The sequence below is a fragment of the Haemorhous mexicanus genome, chromosome 16 (assembly GCF_027477595.1).
Source record: "Haemorhous mexicanus isolate bHaeMex1 chromosome 16, bHaeMex1.pri, whole genome shotgun sequence".
In the NCBI taxonomy this organism is placed as follows: domain Eukaryota; kingdom Metazoa; phylum Chordata; class Aves; order Passeriformes; family Fringillidae; genus Haemorhous; species Haemorhous mexicanus.
This window is the reverse complement of record NC_082356.1, coordinates 2,312,380-2,330,445: the sequence shown is the minus strand read 5'-3', so window position 1 is coordinate 2,330,445 and position 18,066 is coordinate 2,312,380. Positions and strand designations below refer to the sequence as shown.

Genomic DNA, 18,066 nt, shown 5'->3' with positions numbered 1-18,066 from the left:
GTAATTAATGTGTATATTCTATTTTCCATCTGTTAGAGGTGTGGCAGTTATCTTCTGGTAATTGGGCAGTTTTCTTTATCTCTTCCACAAACCAATCCTCCCTCTGGGAAATATCTTCTGTCCATGGGCCATTGAGTGTCACTGCATAAAATTGCTGATAAAATTACATCATCCCATTGGGAGATGCTCCACCCAGGGGGAGGAGCCAAGCATTCCTACCTGGACATAATCTGAGATTTTGGGATACCAGAGCAGCCTTTTCCCACTGGATTCCCACAGGAGCTGCTGTCTTCTCCACTGGATTCCCAGAGGAAGACCAGGCCCATCTACAGCACCCCTGGACCTTCAGAGGAAAACTCCACCCTTCTACAGGATCACTGCTCCAACAGAACCCCATCTGTCACTGCAGCCACCATTTAATGGGACTGCTGCCAACACCCTGACACACAGGGAGTCAGGTTGTGTTCTGAGTCTGTCAGTGGTTTTTTTGTTGTCTGTATGATTGCATTTGTATTTTTAGTTTTCCTAGTAACGAACTGTTATTCCTATTCCCATATCTTTGCCTGAGAGCGATTTAATTTGAAAACCGTAAGAATTTGGAGGGAGGGGGTTTCCATTTTCTGTTTCAGGGGAGGTTCCTGCCTTTTTTAGCAGATACCTGTCTTTTCAAACCAAGACAGTTGGATACACAGAATTTTAGAGGCAGAATATCAATTTTAGCCATGGACACCTGGAGGTGAAGGATGGTTCTTTTCCATAGGAAGGAAAACACAGAACACTTGTGTTTCAGGGCCAGATGAAAGGCAGCAATCAGAGGCCAAGGCCAGGCAGATCTCTCTGTCCTGGCACCTTTTGTCTGAAAGCAGCCCTTGGATATCGGGAGTTTTGGAGGTGGAATCCCAATTTTGGCCATTTCAGCATAGATATAAAGGATGGTTCTATCCCACAGGAAGGAGAGCACAGAGCCCAAGTGTTTCAAAGGCAGAAGAGGAGACAGGTGGCTCCTGGGAGGCCAAGCCAGCCAGACCTGTTTGTCCAGGCAGCTTTCATCACCGAGAAATCCTTGGATATACAGAATTTGGGGGCTGAGTCTCAATTTCAGCCCTGGACATCCTGATGAAAAGGATGGTTCTTTTCCATTGGAAGGAAAGCACCGAGCCCCAGTGTTTCAAAAGCAGGTGAGAGGAAGCCCCCAAGAGGCCAAGGGCAGCCAGACCTGTCTGTCCTGGCTGCTTTCACCTGGGAGCAATCCTTGGATGGATGGAGTTTTGGAGGTGGAATCCCACTTTGGCCATGAGCACCTGGTCGAGGTGGATGGTTTTTCCATAGGAAAGAAAAGCACAAACTCCAAGGGTTTATGAAGAAGATAAGAGGTGGCCACCCATGGGCCAAGGCAACCAGAGCTGTCTCTTAGGGCACCATTTATCTGTGGATCGACATAGGGAATTTTGGAGGTGGAATCTCAGGTTTGGTTGTGGGTGCCTGGAATGGAAGAAGAGTTCTTTTCATGAGGAAAGCTCAGAGCCCCAGTGTTTCAAAGGCAGATGAGAAACAGCCCTCAGGAAACCAAGGCCAGCCAGACTTGTATCTTCTAGCAGGTTTTGTCTGGGAGAAATCCTTGGATATGGAATTGAGGAGGTGGATTCCCAACATTGGCCATGAGGACCTAGACATGAAAAGTGCTTTTATTCCCATAGGAAAGAAAAGCACATGGTCCCAGTGTTTCAAAGGCAGAATAGAGGTGGGCTCAGGGTGGTCAAGCCAGCCAGGTCTGTCTGTCCTGGCAGATTTCATCTGGGAACAATCTGTGCATACAAGGAAATATGGAGAAGGAATCCCAATTTTGGCAATGGACACCTGGAAAGAGGGACAGTTCTTTCCATAGGAAGGAGAGCACAGAGCCCCAGTGCTTCAGGGGCTGATGAGAAGCAGGCCTCAACATGCCAAGGTCAGCCAGACCTGTCAGGTGGCCCCGAGAAGGCCAAGCCAGTCAAACAGTCAAGACCTGTTCCATGTTCCCTGGGTTCCATGGGGTCTCACAGTATCGAAATGGTCTCCTTGGTTCCATGAATCCCTGTAGTGTGACAATATTCTCCTTGTCACAATGTTCCCCTTGCTTCTGTAGAGTCACAATGGATCTTTGCTTCCATGAGGTCTTGCAATGTCACAATGGCTCCTTGGTTCTATGGCCCCACATCTTCATCCTTGACCCTTGGTTCCACAGGGTCCCTGAGTTTCACAACTGTCTCCTTGATTCCATGAGGCACCAGAGTGTCACAATGGTCTCTGATTCCATGAGGTTCCATAGTGTCACTATGGTGTCCTTGGATCTGCATTGCCTCCATGGCCCCTTGGTTCCATGAGTTCTGTACTGTCAGCAATGGATTCTTTGTTCCAAGGGGGCCTTGATGTGTCCCAAGAGCTCCTTGGTTCCGTGACATTCCAAAGTGTCATGTACGGAAAATCACACAATGGAAAGCCAGTGTCCATAAAGGAGACAGAGGAGTCCTGTAACTTTATTCCAATAAAGGGAAAGGGTCCACCAGGGCACACACCCACGGGGTTTTCTCTCTCGAGGTTCCAGAGGGTGCAGCCTCCTTTTATCCAAACTCCTGGCCACATGTTGCCCTCTTCCTGTCCCCATTGGCCAAGGTACTGGGAAGGTTCAGCCTTCCCAAACCACCTGTCACATTTTCCCCTCTTGAACCTGTCATTTTACCCCAAAGTTCATAAACTCAAGCTCATGCAGACCCATGTGTCTGTTTCAGGAGCCAAGCTGTCTGGGCTCTGTAATGAAGTTAATGGAGACATTAAGACCATTTCAAAGATGTTAACACCAAAATCTTCACCCATCGAACTGTCTGTAAAGAATCTTCCCTATCAGTCACAATGGACTCCTCATTTCCATGGGGCCCCACTCTGTCACAAGGGCCCCTTGGCTCCATGAGGTTCCCCAGTGTCACCCTGGTGTCCTTGGATCCGCATTGTCACAACTGACCCACAGTTCCATGAGGGTCCCCAGTGTCACCATGGTCGCTGTCTGAGGCTGGATGAGATCAATGTCCTCTGACACCTTGGGATGAGCTGTCAGTCAGTCACACAGTGGGGACAGCGCTGAGCCAGCCCTGACTGCCTGAGCAATCACAAATCCCTCCTGGGGGGAGCCCCACAAAGGCCCAGGGGCTTAAAAACACAGAGCACAAGGTCAGCCCCTGGTATGGACCCTGCCTTCTCCTGGGGTTTGGGTCTCCCCCACACTGGAACCCCAGGAACTTGGAGCCATATGCGTGTCCTTCTAGAGCTTCTGTCTTTCTGTCTCTCTCTTTCCTCTCCTTCTAATGCTCTTTCTATGGAACATTTTTGGGTACCTCAACAACCTAATTGTTTAAAGGTTTCCAGGTTCAATGGGCCAAGTTAATGAAGTTCCTGCTATGATATATGTTTTATGTTGAATTGGATGTTACATTGAATCCTTTTCCAAAGTTTCTTTGATTTTTGTACTTTGCCAGTAGAATTTTGTGTCATTTTGACCTCTTGAGAATATCTGGTTGGTGTTTCTTCTTGTGAAATACAAAGCTGTGTTTTGTGTCAGGTACATAGAGGCAATGTGTGTATTTGTGATTGTGATATGTGTGGAGGCCGACAATGGGACAGTTGCGAATTTTAATAATAACTGAGGAAAGTAAAGCAGGGAAGAAGGCCTTTGAACCTCTCTTTTCTTTGCAATTAACCTTGGTTGATTTAGGAGCATTTGAATTAAAGTGTTAAGGATGTTGCTTTTTGCTTGTAGTTAGGCCTTAAAGGATGCTGCAAAAAAAACCCTTTTGAAGTATAATTTTAGAATGTTGCTTGTATCCTTGAAACTATAGTTTTGGAATCTATATAAAGGATATATGCTAACTCACGCCTTAACAAAACAGAGAAAAACAGCTTGAGAAAGGAAGATGAACATCATCTCAAGGACTTCTAATTTTGACCAAGGGAAGCTGGACATCACTGTTATGAGATTTATAGTCATTGCAATTAAAAAGGTGGAGCCACATCTGGGGAGCTGGACTTCACCAGATGGGATTCGTCTTTATTCTTGTGGAAACCAGGACCAGTATTTTGGAAACTACTACTACTGTCTGGGGGCTACTCTTTTTTGGGACGTATCCTGAGAAAAACTAAGTCACAATAGTGTATAGAATTGTGATGTAAAAATTGGAAAATAGAAACTGCTGATGAGTAAAAATTGGAATAGAAACTGCTGAGAAAGCTTATGAGTACCCCTATAAATACCTGTAAGCCCCAACTATCAGTGTGAAGTTGGAGGGAAAACTTCCCCTGCTGAACTCAGCGCTGTGTTGCTCATAGTTTACCATATTAATTAATAAATTGATTGCTAATTGAATATTGGCATAGTTAAGCTTCTTATTTGTAACAAAAGGCTGCCCAGGGAGTGCTGAGAGCAGATCCTTGAGGCCAGGAGTGCAGGGAGCCCAAGGCTCTGGGCAGGGAACTGCAATGCTGAGCAAGGCCTGGCTCGGCTGCAGGAAGCAGAAAGGCCAAGCCCTGAGCCCAGCCTGGGCCAGCAGGGCCTGTCCCTCACGGCTGGCTCGGGGCTCTTTGTGGGGCAGGGGGATGTGAGGGGCAGCAAGGACAAACGCCATCCACCTGCAGCCCCTGCCAGCCTCCCCAGGAGGCCGAGGGAGAACCAAAGTGCAGCCCCTGCCAGGAAAGTTCCTCCTGTGGGGCCTCCGGAGGCGCTGCCCGAGCCCAGGGCACAAAGGCCTGGGTGCCTGTGGCCCTGCCAGCCCTGCCCAGCCCTTGGCCATCTGTCCTGCAGGCTGTGCCCCCTGGGCGTGCAGCTCCTCTGCCCTGGCCGGCTGCACTCGCCCATCTCGCTGTGCCCCAGCATTTCTCACCCAGCGTTTCTGGGCCCTCCCTGGGCTCCCTGCACCCAGCGCTGCCGGCTCCTGGCACACAGAGCCCGGCCATGGCCCAGCCTCACGCTGGGACACCTCCAGCACCAACATTCTGCCCTGGGAGGGACTTTTCTTTCTCCTCAGCTCCAGGCTGAGCCTTCCAAGCTGCACTTGGGGGAGGTTTCCTGCAATTCCCATTGCCAAGGAAAGCTCTGTCTCCTGCTGGTCACAAACAGAGAAGGGCTGGAGGGCGATGTGGTGGTCAGAGGCTGTTTGGGGCACAGTGACCATGAAATTATTGAGTTTTAAAATATTCTGTGAAAGAAGGAGGGGCATCCACAGCACATCTACACCTGGCTGGATGGCCAGCCCAGATATTGGTGGTGAACACTGCTGCATCCAGCTGGCAGCCAGCCAGCAGTGCTGTCCCTCAGGGCTCTGTGCTGGGGCCAGTTCTGTTCAGTATTTTACTGACAACATGGATGAGGGTGTTGAGGCTTTCGTTAGTAAATCTGCAGATCACACTGAGCTGGGAGTGTGTGTCCTTCTGCTGGAAGGTAGGAGGGCTCTGCAGAGAGACCTGGAGCAGTTGGATGGATGGGCAGAGTCCAGTAAGATGAAGTTTAACAAGACCAAGGGCTGAGTCCTGCACTTTGGCCACAACAACCCCCGCAGCGCTACAGGCTGGGGACAGAGTGGCTGGACAGTGGCCAAGCAGAAATGGACCTGGGGTCACTGATGGACAGCAGGCTGGACATGAGCCAGCAGTGTGCCCAGGTGGGCAAGAAGGCCAATGGCACCTGGCCTGGATCAGGAATGGTGTGGCCAGCAGGAGCAGGGCAGTGATTCTTCCCCTGTGCTCAGAACTGGTGAGGCCATACCTCAAGTGCTGTGTCCAGTTCTGGGCCCCCAATTTAGGAAGGCTGTGGAGGGGCTGGAGCATGTCCAGAGAAGGGAAACAAGGCTGGGGAGGGGTCTGGAACACAAGTCCTGTGAGGAGTGGTTGAGGGAGCTGGGGTTGTTGAGCCTGGAGAAGAGGAGAGCCAGAGGTGCCCTTATCACTCTCTACAACTTCCTGAAAGGTGGTTGTGGTCGGATGTGGGTTGGTCTCTTTCTCCAGGTAGCAACTGATGGAACGAGAGGTCACAGTATCAAGTTGTGGCAAGGAAAATATAGGTAGGATTCTAGGAAAAAATTTTTCACAGAAAGAGTGATGAAGTATTGGAATGGTCTGCCCAGGGAGGTGGTGGAGTCACCATCCCTGGATGTGTTTAAGAAAAGACTGGATGTGGCACTCAGTGCCATGGTTTAGTTGAGGTGTTAGGGTCAGGAGTGAGTGTCAGGATTGGATTCAATGATCTTGAAGGTCTCTTCCAGCCTTTTGTGATTCTGTGATTCTGTGTAGGTCTTCTGTCAGACCCTGAGAACTCTACAAATCCATTTCCCACAGGGAAGTCTGTACCTCTCAAGTATCTCAGCCAATGGGGAAAGACAGAGGGTTATGTGGATGGGAAAACAGCACTGAAAAGGAGGCTATGTCCTCAAAAAGTTGGAGAGACCCCAGGGTAAATGTGTCATGGCCTCTCCCTTTGTTAGAATAAAGTTACAGGACCCTTTTGTCACCTTTTTGGACATAAACCTTTGGCATTGTGTAATTTGCATTGCTCAGTTGGCTTGGAAAAGGGGCGTGTTTCACCAGTCCCAGTGGCACTGACAGTTGTGATGGAATCATCACTTAACTTCCCTTGCAGGGTGTTTAATACAAAATAACCAGCTCCTGCTGCCAAAACTTCCAGCGTTTCCTTTCCCAGTGTAGCTGTTACCACAGGCTCTGCTGGGGATGAAACCTCTGGTCCCCTTCACAAGTACCCAGCTACTGCCACGAGGGAGTTTGGAGAAGTCCTGGGTTTTAGGCGAGGACACTTCTGCTTCCAGTGTCCCTCCATTTTAGAGTATGAGCATTGCTTTGTTCCCAATCTTCCTAATGAAGGTCGAGGAACTGAACTCCTTTCCTGCCACGAGACACAACCCCTTACTCCCTTGGGGCAGCAGTCCTTTGCTGATTCCTTTTTCTTCAGCTGGCATTATTTTCGAGTTAGTCACTTCCAGGTGGATTTCCTTTGATTTGTATGTACTGCCCATGCAATGTCAAGTAGTTCACCCACATCAGATGCATCTGTTTCCTGGATTTCCTGTAATTGTATTCAAATATTTTTAAGGACTATGCTATGTAAATAGGATGCCTTTTACCTTCCTCCTGAACTTTATTTTACCTTTATTGCTTTTTTATCTGTGCCTGCAGCCAGCCTTCTTAGTCCTCTGTTCACTGGGCTTTGCAACTGCATTTAAACCTTCTTTCTCTTGATAATTTAAATGCTTAGAGCAGATGTGTCCCATGCTACAAATACAACAACAACAACATTTAATAATTTTTTTTATTTTCCTTCTCTAAAGCCTAAACAAAAGTGAGAAACATTTCTGTATACATCACTTAATGTCATTTTGTTCTTGATGCAAGAATAGCATTGGTTGTAGCAGAAGGTTCTTGTCCCACCACCAGTTGCTCACTGCCATCTTCACCAGCCCATTCCATCATTCCATCATTCCAGAGGCTGGGCCATCACAGGGGATATCACAAATCCACTCAGTGCCTGCTTCTTGGCCAGGTGTCTGTTAGGTTGTTTTGGCAATGAGTACCATTGTCTGATTAAATTAGTGTGCCCATAGCACTCATTTCGAAGCCCAGGACAGTGTCCCAGGCAGTGACAAGGGACACAGGGTCTGTCTGCAGTCGCCCAGCCATTGTTCTCATCACCACAGCACTCGCCGTGGTGGGTTTGGGGTATAGTCAGTCTGCCAGGCCTCCCCATACTTGCATTCCAGCCCTCATGAGCAAACCCCTCCCTAAACCGGTTCTTGAATTGGGAAGCTAAAAACTCTTTAATTTGATATTTCTGAGCCCAAATCCTCCCTAAATGAGTGTTTCTTAGCTCCCAAAATTGGTGTTTCAGACACCAAAATATCCTTAAAAGGGTGTTTCTGAGCCTGGAATCTCTCTAAATTGCTGTTTCTGAGCTCAAAATATCCCAAAATTGCTTTCTTTGAGACTCGGAGCTACATAATTTTATTTTCCCCCAGAAAAAATCCACACAAAATCAGTGTTCTGGAGCCCCAGAGCCCTCAGATTGCTCTTCCTCGGCTCCAAAGCTCCTGAAATCACCATTATGGCCTCGAAGCTGCTGAAATAGGGATTCTAAGCCATGAAGTGCCCAAAATCAGTGTTCCAGAGCCCTGACGGCCACAACTCAAGCCCTGTGCCCAGTCTGCCATCAGCCCGTGGGGTTCACTCCCAGCGCTCCCAGTGCCCTCCCGGGGCATTCCTGGTGCCCCTGGGCGGCTCCCAGGAGCAGGGAGGGGCCGCTGGCTGTGCCCATTTCCCACCCCAGCCAAGGAACCACGCCCTGATGGGAACACTTTAACTGTTAGTTTTAAGGCATGTAGAAGATATGGGTTTATGACGATAAAAGGAAATGTTGAGGGAGGAGGGAGGAGCCTGTGGGGGTGGGAACGGGGGCGAGCAGGGTGGGATATAACCGGGATGAGGAGCCCCCGGTGCTCACAGCCCAGCGTGGAGCTGCTTCTTCCCAGCCCTGACCCAGGTAAGTGCCAGCCCCTTGCTCCCGCGTTTCCTCAGGGCTTGCTCCTTCTGCTCCCGAAATGGATGTTTCTCAGCCCAAAAGCTCTTGAAATCGCTGCTTTGGCGCTCCAAAGCGCCCTAAATGATTACTACAGAGCCCAAAATGGGCTTAAATTGTTTTTTTGGAGCCCAAAAGCTCTCTAAATTGTTCTTGCTGATCTGAAAATATCCCCAGATCACTCTTCCTGATTCCCAAAGCTCCCGACATGACTTTTTCTCAGCCTTGAACTCCCCAAATTAGGGTTTCATAGGCCTGAATGTCCCTAAACTGGTGTTTAAGAGAGCCCCAGTGCTCCCAAAATCAGTATTTCTGAACCCAAATGCTGTTTCAGGTCCCAAAAACTCCCCATGCAGGTGTTTTTGAGCCCCAGTGCTCCTGAAACTTCTGTATTCTCAGTTGTGAAATTCCCTAAATGCCAATTTTTTGAGGTCCAAAGTGTCTTGAAATGGTATTGCTGAGTCCCAAAGTACCCTAAATTGCTGCTTTTGAGCCCCAAGTCTCTGGACATTGAATTTTCTGAGCCCCGGAGCTCATTAAATGGGTGTTTCTGAGCTCCCCCAGTTGCTTTTCCTGAGCCGCAAAGCTTCTTGTGATCCAGTTTTGGGTACTGTAGTTCCTTCAACATGTGTTTCTGAGCCCAAGAGCTCCCTAAATTGGAATTTTGAGCTGAAAAGCTGACTAGAGGGGCCTTTCTGAGGCCAAAAGTTCCCCCAATCAGTACTTTTGAGCCAAATGCTCCCTAAATTAGTGCTTCTCAACCCCAATGCTGCCTAAAGCTTGGGTTTGTTCAGAGCCCAAAATCTCTCAAATCAGTGTTTGGGACCCCAAAGCTCCTAAAATCATTGAGTCCCAAAGCTCCAAGGCTTGCAGTTTCTTAGCCCAAATGCTCCTGAATGGGAGTTTCTGAACCCGTGAGAAGCCAAAATTGCTTGTTTTGATCTTAGAAGCTGCCTACATCTTTTTGTTTTTGGAGCCAAACCCATCCCTAGATGTTTTGGCAGGCTGTGCCTGAGTGCTGGTAGAATGCAGTGGAAGGGGAGAGACTCTTCCAGAGGAGTGTCAGGGAGGATGAGGATGGGAGGTGGGAAGAGCAGCTGGGATACCTGGAGATCCTCAACAGGAAGGGCAAAGGCTGAGTGTGAGTGCGCAGTGGGGTCAGAAAGGGGGGACACTGAACTGGCAGTTCAGAAACTCCCTGATCATCAGGGAGAGTTGGCAGAAGAGCTCTGGTGCAACCTAGAGGAGTCTCCAGGCCAGTGAGCAGGTTGCCATGGGGAAAGGCAACTGCCCTGGCATTGATGGCCAGGCAAAGCAAAGGGCTCCAGCAGCGTGGGGATCTGGGAGCGATGGCTCAGCAGAGCTGCCTGGTGGGTGGAGAGGGGGATGCTCACGGGGACCTGGTCCTGCCCCACAAGGAAGGGCTGGTCAGGGCTGTGCTCCTCAGTGACAGCCTGGGCTGTCACAGCCAGGAAATAGTGGGGTCCACTGAAGAACAGGGACTGAGGCCAGCAGCAGAGCACAGAGCTGGGGCTCCAGAGGAGAAGACTTTGATGTACTGAACTGTCGCAGTCCCCGGCTAGATGGTGACAGTGGGGGGGTGACAGTCCCCCTCTTTCGGGGCTCCGCAGAATCCCAGCTACCAGGGGAGGCCCAGCATGGAACAAAAAGACACAGCAGCAACAGGGGCCTGGGGTGGCACTGGGTCACTTTATTTGATGTTACACTCCCCGAGTCTCGGGGTCCCAGGCAAGGAGCTGGGGGCAAACAGCAGCTTATAAAGGGGGGCAGGTCTCAAGGGAGGATACAGTGTAAGAACTGTGGGTGGAACACAAGGCAGGGAATACAAGGGAGGAAAACTGCTCGGGACAGGAGGGGTTCACAACTGGCTGTGGGAGGAAGGGGTTTGAAACTTGGCAGAAAAGTAGCTAAATAGCAAAAAGATAAAGCGACACCTGGCTCAACTGAATTACAAAGGCAGGTGTGTGTCCCTCTAAAATCAGGGGGAGAAAAACACTAAAAGGAAAAATCAAACAATAACCTTCAAAATAAAAACACAATACAAGACTGAACCAGATGGTGTCAGGGGCAGCAGCTCTGGAGGGTTCCCACTCCCCCGGGCTCCTCCCTCCCCCCTAGCACTTCCTTTCTCGTTTTGACACCAATTTCCTGTAAATGTCTATCAGGAAATCTGAGAGGGGGCAGGGATGGTCTCTCCAAAGCCAGGAGTAAAGCACTCATCTCCTGAGGCTCTCGACTGAACTGACCGAGCTCCAGGGTGAAAAGGCAGCACTAGGGTGGTGGAGCACATGAGCCAGCAGCAAAGCAAGGCAGCAAAGCAAGGCAGCAGCACCCAGGGCTGTGTGAGCAGGAGCCCAGCCAGGGGAAGGGCTGACCCCCCTGCCCAGCACATTCACACCACACCTGCCCAGCCCCAGGGGGCTGTGGCACTCAGGAACCACTGCCCTGGTGGGTCACTGGGATGGCAATCCTCTTCCAGCTGTCCTTCACTGCTGGTGGGATTTCCTTAATATCAGTGTCTGCAACAGCAAAACCAACAACAAAATGTGACCCTGCCCAAACAGAACTGTCTGCAGCAGAGCAATCTGCACAGTCTGCAGCCGCCCCTCTGGGCAAGGCCAGTGCAATCACTGTTGGCCATACACAGCAGTGACACCCCCTCCTCACAAGGCTTCCAGGGCAGTGACCGTCCCTGGGCTGGGCACTGCTGAGGCCCCTCAAGTGCTGTGTCCAGTTCTGCCAGAGGGGATTGAGTGGGAAAAGCTCCCTGGACCATCCTGGGGCCTTCACTGGGCTTTGCTGAGGTTTGAAGGAGCCCTGCTGCCCTCCAGGGCTTTCAGTGTCTTTGCCTCATCTGTGCTGCAGAGGGTGGGAGACCACCAAGTTAATATTTCATGGATTTCCCATTCTCACCCACTGTCTAGAGACACTAATCCAGCTCCTAATTCATTCATACAAAGCAAAAAAAATGGTCAATTCAGGCCTTACTTATTTATTTAATGGGTTTTTTGTCTGATAGCAAAAATTGTTGTTGTGGCTTTTACTACACATTATATTGGAGAAAAAGTAAAAAGTAAGTAGCATATTGATTAGGCACAGCCTGGATGCCATGAATATATTATGGAAAATTGTTTGTTTCTTTGATCTTGGCTGATCAGAAAAATTTTTAGTCCAAATATATAAAGAATAATTATTTCAGGGACTGAGTAGAACTTCATAAAATAAAATATAAAAATTAAAACAATAGCTCATCTTAGCACCCCAGACAAAGCATAATGAGATTTCACCACCACTCATACAATCCTCCTGGATTTAACTCAAAAACTGGTACTAATGTTGTATTAGACTCAATGCATAATTCAAAAAGTCTAATTTATTGGGCCTCTGTTGGCAGACCAGACTCTGTTGGTCTCTGGGCAACAGAGCCATCACTGGCAATGCAGAAGAGAAAGTTTCTTCCTTTTTTTTTTTTTCTGGCCATACTCTTTTTTTCTCCTCTCTCCCCATTCATTTTCCTTTTCCTTCTCCTCCTCTCTCCTGTCTTTCCCCCTTCATTTTTCCCTCCTCAAAGCTTCAACTTTGGCTCAGGATTGCAGATCTGGCCCTGCATAAAATAAATGTCCTGTCTAAAGCAGTTGTCAGCGCTTCTTCTAAATATGAGAGAGAGAGAGAATGATTTGTCTCTGACTGTGAGAAGTGGGGTGACCCATCCCTGGAAGCACAACCATCTTTCCATGAGTGGTGATCTGAGCTAATGTCTGTGTTCATCAGTTACCAATGGCAGAGGCACATCCAGGACAGCTCCACGTGCACATCATCTGTTCATTGTTACTGTTTGAGAAGCCATCACACTATTGCTCTGTTTTCAGGAGAAATCCTTCAAACTCTGAGTGTTTTATGCCATTTATACGCTTTCCTTCCTTTCAGGCCAGGAAAAAAGAGCAAAAAGGAGGAGATAGAGCAAGGCTCAATCCTGGGAAAGCACCCCTGGCATTTCCTGTCTGATGCCTTCAGTTAGACCCGTGGGACAGCCACGGGCCCTGGGGCTGTGAGTTCTCTTGGGTCCTTGCTGGCATTTCTCTGTTTCTAATCCTCAGTGGAGCTCTTTTCCTCACCCGGGTCTATCCTCCCCTTGAACACCAGGAAAGCTTTCTTGCATGCAGCAGCTTTTGGCAAGGGCTTCCTTAATTGAGTCCGGGTCCTCCTCCTTCTCTGGAACATGGCCAAAGAAAACAGAAAGTCACAGGGAGCAGACAGCCCAGGGAAGTGGAGTGCAAGAAGGAGAGGGAGAGCAGAGCAAGGCAGCGAGCTGTGCCCTGAGCAGACCTTTCCTCACTCCTGAGCAGTCCCTGTCTCTGCCTTCACCTCGTCACTGCTGCTCTGATGGATTGCTCAGAAGGGACAGGTGGCTTTGTCTGAAGGGTCAGCAGGGCCCTGCTTTCTCTAGCTGGCTGTGCAGAAGAGGATATTTAGGAAACTTCCCAGTCTGACCCTTCCCAAGGCTCTCTGGCCATCACACTCCAGCCACCAGAGGAGGTGTTCAGTGCTGGGACTGGAGCCCCTCCACAGCAGTGGCTGCAGTGCCCCAAGGGCCCTGCTGGACTCCCCACACCCCCCTCCCACACCCAGCCCCCGTGTCCTCCCTCGTTCCAGCCCAGGTTTCCCAGAGCAGTCTCAGCTGTCTGACTCCATAAAGCCATTTATTCCCAGTGCAGTAACACAGGAACAGCCTGAGCTGGTCCCCCAACAAGGGAGCCCCTCAGTTTTATCCCCTCACAGTCTGCATGCCCAAGGCTCAAGTCTGGCTCTTCCTTCCAGCCCTCAGTTCCTGCTGGGTCTCTCGGTGTCCCTTCCCCAGCTGTGCCACCGCTCTTGGTGCCCTTTGTTGGCAGTTCATGAGCTCTTGTCTCGGGCTCCCACCTGGAGGTCAGCTTGCTGGGCTGTGCCAACCTCATGGTTGGTCTTTAGTTTTCTCTGTGTTCAGTTCCAGCCATGTAGCCTCTCTGCAGGGGCTGCAGGGCTCTCAGGTCTCAGCCGTGCTGGGGAAGGGAATTAGATGATAAGATCACAGCCAGGGCCAGCCCTGCTCCGTCCCGAGCTCCGCAGCCTCCCCCCATTCCTGCCCAGCTGCTGCTGGGGCCCGGCCTGGCCAGAACAGGGACGAAGGGGGGAACCGGTGGCTGGCCCGGGGAGGGGGGAAAGGCCCGGCCAGAACAGGGCTGAAGGGGGGAACCGGCAGGAGGCCCAGGGAGGGGGGAAAGGCCCGGCCAGAATGGGGCTGAAGGGGGGAACCGGCAGGTGGCCCGGGGAGGGGGAAAAGGGCCCGGCCAGAACGGGGCGAAGGGAGGAACCGGCAGGAGGCCCAGGGAGGGAGGGGGAAAAGGCCTGGCCAGAACGGGGCGAAGGGAGGAACCGGCGGGTGGCCCAGGGAGGGGGGAAAGGCCCGGCCAGAACGGGCTGAAGGGAGGAACCGGCGGGAGGCCCGGGGAGGGAGGAAAGGCCCGGCCAGAACAGGGCAGGACCGTCCGGCCCATCCCAGCTGAGACCGGGGAGTGGGACTGGGGCCCACCACATCCTCACCGACCAGAAACGGGGTTTTTAGTCTTTAACATCTGTGTTTTGCAGAGGCGTGTTCAGCTTCGCAGTGGTACCATAGACTGTCAGTTACACAAAAAGCTTTGCATCTCTTCCCCAAATTTTCTTCCCATTCCATAACACGACAAGAGTGAATACTGTAAAAAGGACACAAGTAATGAAATAAACAGGGCAGAAGATATCTCTCCTTTTTTGATGCTTTCATTAAAAGTGATCAGCTCAAGATTGGGAGGCCCGATGGATCTGCGGGTTTGCCGTCGCAGCTCCCTGGAGTGACTCAGAGGAGGAGGCAAATGCAGCCTTCTCCTCACGGGGGCAGAGCTGGGGGTCTGGCCTTATGAGAGCAGGCGGGGTCTATACACCCCTGGATCCCAATTTTGAGTTGGCAGTCTCGGGTCCTGGCTCCAATCATCATCTTCTGAAGTTGTGGTGAGGGACCATTAAGGGTTTTTAGAGTCTCTGCTGGCTTCTCACCTCACCCCTGATGTCTAGAGACCACTTTGATCTCTGAATTCCATATTGGCTCGCTGGTTTAGGGGTTTATTAATTGCGTTTGGAATGGGGGCTTGCCCCATTGCATTTTGGCTCTAAACTTATCTGCATATCAACTCCTGGTCCCCTCCCCTCCACCGTCGGGGGTGGGGGGATGCCATCCTCCCACCTGGCCACAAGCAGGGTGATGCTGATACAATAGAGTGAATTCTCAACCATAGATGGCTAACGACCCGATACTTAACAGGTGATTACAACAAGCAGCTAACAAAAGCACTCCTCTGCCAGAACTGGTTAAACTTGTAATTCTACAACTTTTGGAAAAAAAATGGGTAACCCTTTTTTTGTTCATAACAGGTAACAAGAAAAGGGCATGGCTAATTTTTTTGCTAAGAGTTGCATTACTTGTTTAGACGGTGATGGAAGGGAAAACCAGTAAATTAAAAAACCCTGAGTAGATCAGAGGTTTGAGAAGTGTAAGGGACATATGTGTCCCCAAAAAGCTCTTAAACGCCCTTTTTAAATCCTTAGGGAAATATTGTAGTGAAGCTTCCTTTTTTTAATTTTTCTTTTCAGGTGAAGCAGTGGCTAGAAGAAATGAGCTTGTTGAGGAAAGCTGGAAAACACTTAGGTGGCGGCATAGGTAAAAAGAGTGGGCTCGTGGATCCCATTGCTCTTGTCTGTGGCCATCCTTGGGAACCCTTGGGGTGGGATGGGATGTGTCGTGTTATCCCGGAGAGAAGTGAGGCCAGTGGAGGTCTCTCCCCTGAGCACGTTGCCTGCAGAACCCCTTCCTGAGCACAGCAGAAGGCCTGGCCTTTGGGGTGGGGTCAGTTTGGTCAGAGGGGTGACCTTCTCTGACCAGGGACATGTCCTACTCTAGTAGGGGGTGTTGCTGAGCAGGGCTTTGAGGGTCAGGCTGAAATGAATGTGCCAAGGGACAGTGAAGGGGCCTGGGAGGTCCCTCTCCACTCCCGGAGTGTGAGGCCGAAGAGTCTCACCTTCTTGTGGGTGGCTGGGCTGTGGTGGGACTGAGGTACCTGTGTGGTGCCTGAGTGCTGTGGCAGCTGAGGCAGCTCCCTGGCCCAGGAGAGCCTCAGTGGGCCCCGAGGATCAGGAACCCCCCAGCACTGCTGAGGTGCTCCTGGTCAACAGGAGCTCATGGCTCCTGGGCCAGCTGGGGGATGTGTTCTGCCCCAGAACCTGCTCAGTGCAGTCCTGGAGTTCCCTGGGGAAAGGTCCTTATTAAATGTCCTGGTTTTCTTTTTTATTTTTTTTTCATATGTACTTCATGTTCAGTATCTGCGATTATTTGGTATGTGGTTGAGAAAGTCCTAGACCAGATATTCGGCACATCCAGTAAGTGTGCTGGGTCCCATTGCTCTTGTCTGTGGCCATCCTTGGGAACCCTTGGGATGGGATGGGATGGGATGGGATGGGATGGGATGGGATGGGATGGGATGGGATGGGATGGGATGGGATGGGGTTTGGGTGGGATGGGATGGGATGTGATGTGTTATCCCTGAGAGAAGTGAGGCCAGTGGAGGTCTCTCCCCTGAGCACGTTGCCTGCAGAACCCCTTCCAGAGCACAGCAGAAGGCCTGGCCTTTGGGGTGGGGTCAGTTTGGTCAGAGGGGTGACGTTCTTTGACCAGGGACATGTCCTACTCTAGCAGGGGGTGTTCCTCACAATTGGTAATGGTTTCAAAGACATAGCACATCCCTTCTGGGATTTCCTTTCCTTTCTTTGAACACTAAAGGGGGAATCTCACCCTAGGCTTAGCTACAGGGACAAAAGGCAGAAGCCTTTCTGTGCAGGTGAGTGCCAGTCCTTGCCCACCTGGAAACTCAACCCTGCCAAGCAGGAAGGAGATCCAGAGGTCTGTTGTGCATGAGGGCTTGGTGCAGTCAGATCAAGCAATCCCACCTGTCGATAAATTCCCATTTCCAAAGGCCTCCAGCCAGTCCTTTGTTACATTGCCCACCCCCATGCAGATGCCCAGGATCCCAGGGTGCAGAGATGTCCCAGCAGTGGGCTTCTCTCAGCACAGACCAGAACAGCCTGGAGGAGAGGAAACCAAAAACCAACCCGTAGAAGACCCAAGAAGAGACCCTCGAAAAGAGACTTTAAAACAGAGGAGTTCATCATCCTCAGGCAGGATGGGTGGGCTCCCCTTCAGACAAGCAATGTCAGTTTCCCACTGACACCAATCCTTTTCTACAGCAGGGACAAATGTGGAGGGCAAAACACCCATGGAACGTGACATAGATGAAGACTTCCAGAAGCCCAGTTTCAGGGTGCCGAAGTTCACGGACATCAACAGTATGAGCCGGTGAAGCCAAATTTATTATCCCTAAGAGGGCTATATTTATAGTAAGTTTCTACTGTCCACGCATCTCTAGCTAATACATGATTGGTTAATCCTAGCTGTTCACATGTCTAAAATAAAATGCTGATTGGATCATCTAATTTTTCATGTGTCTTGCTGTGGTCATCTGACCCACCCATTGCTTTCTCTTTTTTCTTACTTTCTCAAACTTGCTGACAAACTTGCTGAGTCTTGATGACTCTTCTTCCTGTATCATTCGCAAGGATATACCGACCCCATTTCTGAATATGTCCATTATTCATTGTTTGTGAACGTGTCCGTTGTCCATTATCCCAAGCAGGCTGGATTGGGCATCGGCTGAATATGGCCATTGTCCTGCAAAAACTCCTCAATCTGCAAAAAATCTTCAACACCCCAGAGTCTGACCCTGCCCCACAGCCCACCTCAGAAATGAACCATCCAGATTGGATGGGGGTTCTGGTGAAGGAGATGGGCCAGATGCTGAAGGAGTACATTTCTCCAGCTGGTGAGAAATCCTCCCCTTGCCAAAAAGAGGGAGAGTCTGATGGTGCAGCAGTGGAACCCACAGATGTTACAACCATCCAGGTTCCAGCTGAACTGCAGAGGCAGTCACAGCCAGCAGCATTCGCCCCTGCAGAAACAAGGAGGTCTAAGATGAAATCAGAACACCCAGGTAAGGATAAGAATGGAGGGCCCTCACAACCCACAGGGGAGCCAGTGGTTGAGATCATCACTGAGTCCCTGACATACAAAAGTGACGGAGTCGACGGGAGACAAGCACATCCGATGATGATCAACAAGTCTCAATTTATTGATTTAACATGCGTGCTCTGATAACAGTGATAATAAGGCTCATACATATTGCAAAACTAAAGCTCACTATTGGTTCGCTATAAGAGGTCAGCTCAACCTTTGCTATCAGGTACTCAGGATGCCTATGTTTTCTCCCCTCATTAGCTAGTCTCTGCTTCTGCATCCCGTTATCGTATAACTTCCTGCTCAAGGA

At 50.3% G+C, this 18,066-nt stretch overlaps 1 long non-coding RNA gene across 1 annotated transcript; it reads left to right on the top strand.

The window, feature by feature from the left end:
- The first annotated feature begins 8,445 nt into the window (after positions 1–8,445).
- On the top strand, positions 8,446–17,179 carry LOC132334920 (uncharacterized). The gene is made up of 4 exons (XR_009488563.1): positions 8,446–8,566; positions 15,287–15,353; positions 16,010–16,069; positions 16,934–17,179. It is a non-coding gene; the product is annotated as an uncharacterized LOC132334920 (long non-coding RNA).
- Positions 17,180–18,066: the final 887 nt, after the last annotated feature.